Source organism: Scyliorhinus torazame, chromosome 4, assembly GCF_047496885.1.
Source record: "Scyliorhinus torazame isolate Kashiwa2021f chromosome 4, sScyTor2.1, whole genome shotgun sequence".
NCBI lineage: Eukaryota > Metazoa > Chordata > Chondrichthyes > Carcharhiniformes > Scyliorhinidae > Scyliorhinus > Scyliorhinus torazame.
The window spans coordinates 329,107,653-329,114,903 of record NC_092710.1 but is presented as its reverse complement, the minus strand read 5'-3'; positions in this window follow the sequence as shown (position 1 = coordinate 329,114,903).

Genomic DNA, 7,251 nt, shown 5'->3' with positions numbered 1-7,251 from the left:
AGCGGGCCTGGCACACCGTGGCGAAGTGGCCCTTCTTCCCGTAGGCTTTACAAAGGGCAGCGCGGGCCGGGCAGCGTTGGCTGGGGTGCTTCTGTTGGCCGCAAAAATAGCATCGGGGGCCCCAAGGGTTCGCTGGCTGGTGTGCAGCGCAGGCGTATTGGGTGGGCAGCGCCCCCGCTGAGGTGGCTGCCTGTGGGGTCCACGAAGCGTAGGAGGCGTGGGCCACGTGGTTGGGGGTATAGGACTGGACGTTGTGCAGGGCGACCGTCATGGAGAGCACTAGCGTTTTAGTCTCTGCGAGGTCCCGCGTGGCCCCGTCTAGAAGCCGCTGGCGTATGAGATCTGACCCAATTCCAGTCACAAAAGCGTCCCGCATAAGGAGTCTGAGTTTTCCGTGGCCGTAACGGCCTGACAGTCAGAGTCCCGGACTAGTGGGATTAGGGCCCACCAGAAGTCTTCTCTGGACTCACCAGGGAGTTGAGAGCGAGTGGCGAGTGCGTGCCTGGCGAAGAGCATGTTTGTTTTCTGTGCGTAGTTGTCCTTGAGTAGAGTCATGGCTTTGGTGTAATTCGGCACGTCCTGGATTAACGGAAAGACTTTGGAGCTCAACCTGGAATATAAAATCTGGATCTTCTGAGCCTCCGGAACAGGGATTGGTGCCGCGTTAATCTACACTTCGAAGCAAGTTAGCCAGTGCTGGAAGTCCTTTCTGGCGTCGCTTGAGTGCGGATCCAGCTGCAGGCGATCCGGTTTGATACGGAGGTCCATCCTTAGAAAGTGACAGCAATAAATTGAGACACGATCAATTGGACAAAGACGATAGTTGAATCCAACTGAGGCTTTATTGCCAAAATGGCTGCCGGCTTGAGGACACGCATATTTATACCCCACCTCCTGGGTATGGAGGAAGTGCCGGAGGTTTTCGTCATGGTCCTGCTGGTCATGGACGCAGACTGTGACATTATCTAAGTACGGGACTGTGGCCCGCAGCCCGTACTGGTCAACCATTCGGTCCATTTCCCGTTGAAAGACCGAGACCCCATTGGTGACGCTGATGGGAACCCTGAGGAAATGGTAAAGGCGGCCATCTGCCTCGAAGGCAGTGTATTGGCAGTCCTACGGGCGGATAGGGAGCTGGTGGTACGCGGACTTCAAGTCAACTGTGGAGAAAACTCCATACTGCGCAATCTGATTGACCATGTCAGATATGCGGGGGAGGGGGTACGCATCGAGCTGCATGTACCGGTTGATGGTCTGACTGTAGTCGGTGACCATCCGCTTCTCCCAAGTCTTGACGACCGCCACTTGGGCTCTCCAGGGGTTTTTACTGGCCTCAATTATCCCCTCTCGTAGGAGTCGCTGGACCTTTGACCTGATAAAGGTCCTATCCCGGGCACTGTATCATCTGCTCCTAGTAGCGACGGGCTTACAGTCCGGGGTGAGGTTAGCGAAGAGCGAGGGTGGGGCAACCTTAAGGGTTGCGAGGCTACAGACGGTGAGGGGGGGGCAGGGGTCCGCTGAACTTTAAAGTAAGGCTTTGGAGGTAGCACTGGAAGTCGAGCCCCAGTAATAGGGCAGCGCAAATATGGGGAAGGACGTAGAGTTTGAAGTTAGTGTACTCTAAGCCTTGTACAGTAAAGGTCGCGACACAGTACCCCCGGATTTCTACTGAATGTGATCCGGAAGCCAGGGAGATTTTCTGGGTCGCGGGTAAGATTGGGAGGGAGCAGCGCCTTACGTATCTGGGTGAATGAAGCTGTCTGTGCTCCCGGAGTCGAAAAGGCAGGCCATCTCGTGCCCGTTGATCCGGACGGTCATCGTCGATTTTGTGAGGTAATGAGGCCAGGACTGGTCGGGCGTGATGGAGGCGAGCTTCGGAAGGTGATGGGTAGGCCCGTTTGGAGGTAGAGGCGGCCAGCGTACGATGGAGTGAGCAGGGCTCCCAGGAGGCTGAGGAGTGGTCCCAAGATGGCGTCAGAGATGGCGGCCCCGTGCATCACGCGTGGCGGGTGAAGTACAAAATGGCGTTAAAGATGCCGGCCCCCTTGGGCCGCTCGGTGCCCACGGGTTGCACATGGCGGGTGGCGCGGCAGCTGAGGGCGGCCCTGACAGGCAGCAGGCAGCGCTGCTGGGCCTAGAAGCTTTAGAGAGATCGGGCCTGGTAGGCTTTCGCAAAGTGTCCCTTCCTCCCACACCCGTTGCAAGTCGCGTTCCGTGCAGGGCAGCGTTGTCGGGGATGATTACCCTGGCCGCAAAAGTAGCACTTGGGGCATCCAACGTTGGTGGGCTGCTGCGTGGCACAGGCTTGCTCCGCACCCAGGTCGGATGATGGTGGCGCCCACGAGGTCCACGAGGGTGCCGCGCGGTCGGAGGTGTAGGCCTCCATGTTCTGGTAGGCCACCTCCAGCGAGTTTGAGAGCTGCACTGTCTCTGGGAGGCGAGGCCTTCTCGCAATCACTGGCAGATGTAGCTCGATTTCATGCCTGCAACATAGGCGTCCCTGAACAACAGCTCCGCGTGTTGGGTAGCCGATACCACCTGGCAGTCACAGCTCCGGCAGAGTACCCGCAAGGCACGCAGGAATTCTGCTAGTGACTCCCCAGGGCGTTGTCATCTCGTAGCAATAAGGTGCCTAGCTAACACCTCGTTCACAGACTTAACATATTGTCCCTTCAGCAGTATTATCGCCTCCGTATACGAGGGGGCGTCCCTGATGGGAAGAAAGACTTGCAGGCTCACCTGTGCGTGGAGGATCTGCTTCTTTTGGAGGTCGGTGAAGTCTTCAGTGGAGGATCCGAGGTAGGCTTCGAAGCAGCTTAACCAGTGCTCGAAAGTTGCAGTGGCGTCGGCTGCCTGTGGTCCAGCTCCAGGCGATCAGCTTGAGTGATGAACTCATATTAGATGTTTAGTGTATTAAATTGATTTGCCATCAATAAACACACGACGAGTGGTGAACGTAACTGAGGCTTTAATACACTAAACAGAGAGCCTCCTAACCTCTGATCCCGAACTGGATCAGAGGCAGAGACCAGCCACCTTTATACATGAGCCCGAGGGGAGGAGCCACAGGCGGAGCCAGCAGGGACAAGCTCAGGCATAGAACATAGAACATAGAACATAGAACAATACAGCGCAGTACAGGCCCTTCGGCCCACGATGTTGCACCGAAACAAAAGCCATCTAACCTACACTATGCCATTATCATCCATATGTTTATCCAATAAACTTTTAAATGCCCTCAATGTTGGCGAGTTCACTACTGTAGCAGGTAGGGCATTCCACGGCCTCACTACTCTTTGTGTAAAGAACCTACCTCTGACCTCTGTCCTATATCTATTACCCCTCAGTTTAAAGTTATGTCCCCTCGTGCCAGCCATATCCATCCGCGGGAGAAGGCTCTCACTGTCCACCCTATCCAACCCCCTGATCATTTTGTATGCCTCTATTAAGTCTCCTCTTAACCTTCTTCTCTCCAACGAAAACAACCTCAAGTCCATCAGCCTTTCCTCATAAGATTTTCCCTCCATACCAGGCAACATCCTGGTAAATCTCCTCTGCACCCGCTCCAAAGCCTCCACGTCCTTCCTATAATGCGGTGACCAGAACTGTACGCAATACTCCAAATGCGGCCGGACCAGAGTTCTGTACAGCTGCAACATGACCTCCCGACTCCGGAACTCAATCCCTCTACCAATAAAGGCCAACACTCCATAGGCCTTCTTCACAACCCTATCAACCTGGGTGGCAACTTTCAGGGATCTATGTACATGGACACCTAGATCCCTCTGCTCAGCCACACTTTCAAGAACTTTACCATTAGCCAAATATTCCGCATTCCTGTTATTCCTTCCAAAGTGAATCACCTCACACTTCTCTACATTAAACTCCATTTGCCACCTCTCAGCCCAGCTCTGCAGCTTATCTATATCCCTCTGTAACCTGCTACATCCTTCCACACTATCGACAACACCACCGACTTTAGTATCATCTGCAAATTTACTCACCCACCCTTCTGTGCCTTCCTCTAGGTCATTGATAAAAATGACAAACAGCAACGGCCCCAGAACAGATCCTTGTGGTACTCCACTTGTGACTGTACTCCATTCTGAACATTTCCCATCAACCACCACCCTCTGTCTTCTTTCAGCTAGCCAATTTCTGATCCACATCTCTAAATCACCCTTAATCCCCAGCCTCCGTATTTTTTGCAATAGCCTACCGTGGGGAACCTTATCAAACGCTTTGCTGAAATCCATATACACCACATCAACTGCTCTACCCTCGTCTACCTGTTCAGTCACCTTCTCAAAGAACTCAATAAGGTTTGTGAGGCATGACCTACCCTTCACAAAGCCATGCTGACTATCCCTGATCATATCATTCCTATCTAGATGATTATAAATCTTGTCCCTTATAATCCCCTCCAAGACTTTACCCACTACAGACGTGAGGCTCACCGGTCTATAGTTGCCGGGGTTGTCTCTGCTCCCCTTTTTGAACAAAGGGACCACATTTGCTGTCCTCCAGTCCTCTGGTACTATTCCTGTAGCCAATGATGACATAAAAATCAAAGCCAAAGGTCCAGCAATCTCTTCCCTGGCCTCCCATAGAATCCTAGGATAAATCCCATCAGGTCCCGGGGACTTATCTATTTTCAGCCTGTCCAGAATTGCCAACACCTCTTCCCTACGTACCTCAATGCCATCTATTCTATTAGCCTGGGGCTCAGCATTCTCCTCCACAACATTATCTTTTTCCTGAGTGAATACTGACGAAAAATATTCATTTAGTATCTCGCCTATCTCTTCAGACTCCACACACAATTTCCCATCCCTGTCCTTGACTGGTCCTACTCTTTCCCTAGTCATTCGCTTATTCCTGACATACCTATAGAAAGCTTTTGGGTTTTCCTTGATCCTTCCTGCCAAATACTTCTCATGTCCCCTCCTTGCTCGTCTTAGCTCTCTCTTTAGATCCTTCCTCGCTACCTTGTAACTATCCATCGCCCCAACCGAAACTTCACACTTCATCTTCACATAGGCCTCCTTCTTCCTCTTAACAAGAGATTCCACTTCCCTGGTAAACCACGGTTCCCTCACTCGACGCCTTCCTCCCTGTCTGACCGGTACATACTTATCAAGAACACGCAGTAGCTGATCCTTGAACAAGCCCCACTTATCCAGTGTGCCCAACACTTGCAGCCTACTTCTCCACCTTATGCCCCCCAAGTCACGTCTAATGGCATCATAATTGCCCTTCCCCCAGCTATAACTCTTGCCCTGCGGTGTATACTTATCCCTTTCCATCATTAACGTAAACGTCACCGAATTGTGGTCACTGTCCCCAAAGTGCTCTCCTACCTCCAAATCCAACACCTGGCCTGGTTCATTACCCAAAACCAAATCCAACGTGGCCTCGCCTCTTGTTGGCCTGTCAACATATTGTTTCAGGAAACCCTCCTGCACACACTGTACAAAAAACGACCCATCTATTGTACTCGAACTATATCTTTTCCAGTCAATATTTGGAAAGTTAAAGTCTCCCATAATAACTACCCTGTTACTTTCGCTCATATCCAGAATCATCTTCGCCATCCTTTCCTCTACATCCCTAGAACTATTAGGAGGCCTATAAAAAACTCCCAACAGGGTGACCTCTCCTTTCCTGTTTCTAACTTCAGCCAATACTACCTCGGAAGAAGAGTCCCCATCTAGCATCCTCTCCGCCACCGTAATACTGCTCTTGACTAGCAGCGCCACACCTCCCCCTCTTTTGCCTCCTTCTCTGAGCTTACTAAAACACCTAAACCCCGGAACCTGCAACATCCATTCCTGTCCCTGCTCTATCCATGTCTCCGAAATGGCCACAACATCGAAGTCCCAGGTACCAACCCACGCTGCCAGTTCCCCTACCTTGTTTCGTATACTCCTGGCATTGAAGTAGACACACTTCAAACCACCTACCTGAACGCTGGCCCCCTCCTGCGACGTCAAATCTGTGCTCCTGACCTCTATACTCTCATTCTCCCTTACCCTAAAACTACAATCCAGGTTCCCATGCCCCTGCTGCATTAGTTTAAACCCCCCCAAAGAGCACTAACAAATCTCCCCCCCAGGATATTTGTGCCCCTCAGGTTCAGATGTAGACCATCCTGTCTGTAGAGGTCCCACCTTCCCCAGAAAGAGCCCCAGTTATCCAAAAATCTGAAACCCTCCCGCCTGCACCATCCCTGTAGCCACGTGTTTAAATGCTCTCTCTCCCTATTCCTCATCTCACTATCACGTGGCACGGGCAACAACCCAGAGATAACAACTCTGTTTGTTCTAGTTCTGAGCTTCCATCCTAGCTCCCTGAAAGCCTGCCTGACATCCTTGTCCCCTTTCCTACCTATGTCGTTGGTGCCAATGTGGACCACGACTTGGGGCTGCTCCCCCTCCCCCCTAAGGACCCGGAAAACACGATCCGAGACATCACGTACCCTTGCACCTGGGAGGCAACATACCAAACGTGAGTCTCTCACGCTCCCACAAAATCTCCTATCTGTGCCCCTGACTATAGAGTCCCCAATTACTAATGCTCTGCTCCTCTCCCCCCTTCCCTTCTGAGCAACAGGGACAGACTCCGTGCCAGAGGCCCGTACCCCATGGCTTACCCCTGGTAAGTCGTCCCCCCCACAAGTATCCAAAGCGGTATACTTGTTTCTCAGGGGAACGACCGCAGGGGATCCCTGCACTGACTGTTTTTTCCCAGTCCCTCTTACAGTTACCCACCTATCTCCAATCTTTGGTGTAACTAATTCCCTGAAGCTGCTATCTATGACCCCTTCTGCCTCCCGAATGATCCGAAGTTCTTCCAACTCCAGCTCCAGTTCCCTAACTCGGTCTTGGAGGAGCTGGAGATGGCAGCACTTCCTGCAGGTAAAATCAGCAGGGACACTAACTGCATCCCTCACCTCAAACATCCTGCAGGAGGAACATTGTACTCCCTTCCCTGCCATTCCTCTAACTTTCTACCAAGATCTAGCTAACAACTAAATTAAATTTTTATAAAAAATAATAATAATATAATAAAAATATGGTACTTACCTCAGACCAATGGGTTTTATTATTAGGTTAGAGGAGGAGGGCGGGTGGGAGACACTACACGTGTAGTGTCTCGGGTTTCCTCTCCACCAGAATTTATTGGTGAGGGTCTTCCCAGACGTCCGCGGGTCGACTTCCTGATCCCGCCTAAAAAACTAATTTAAAGAAA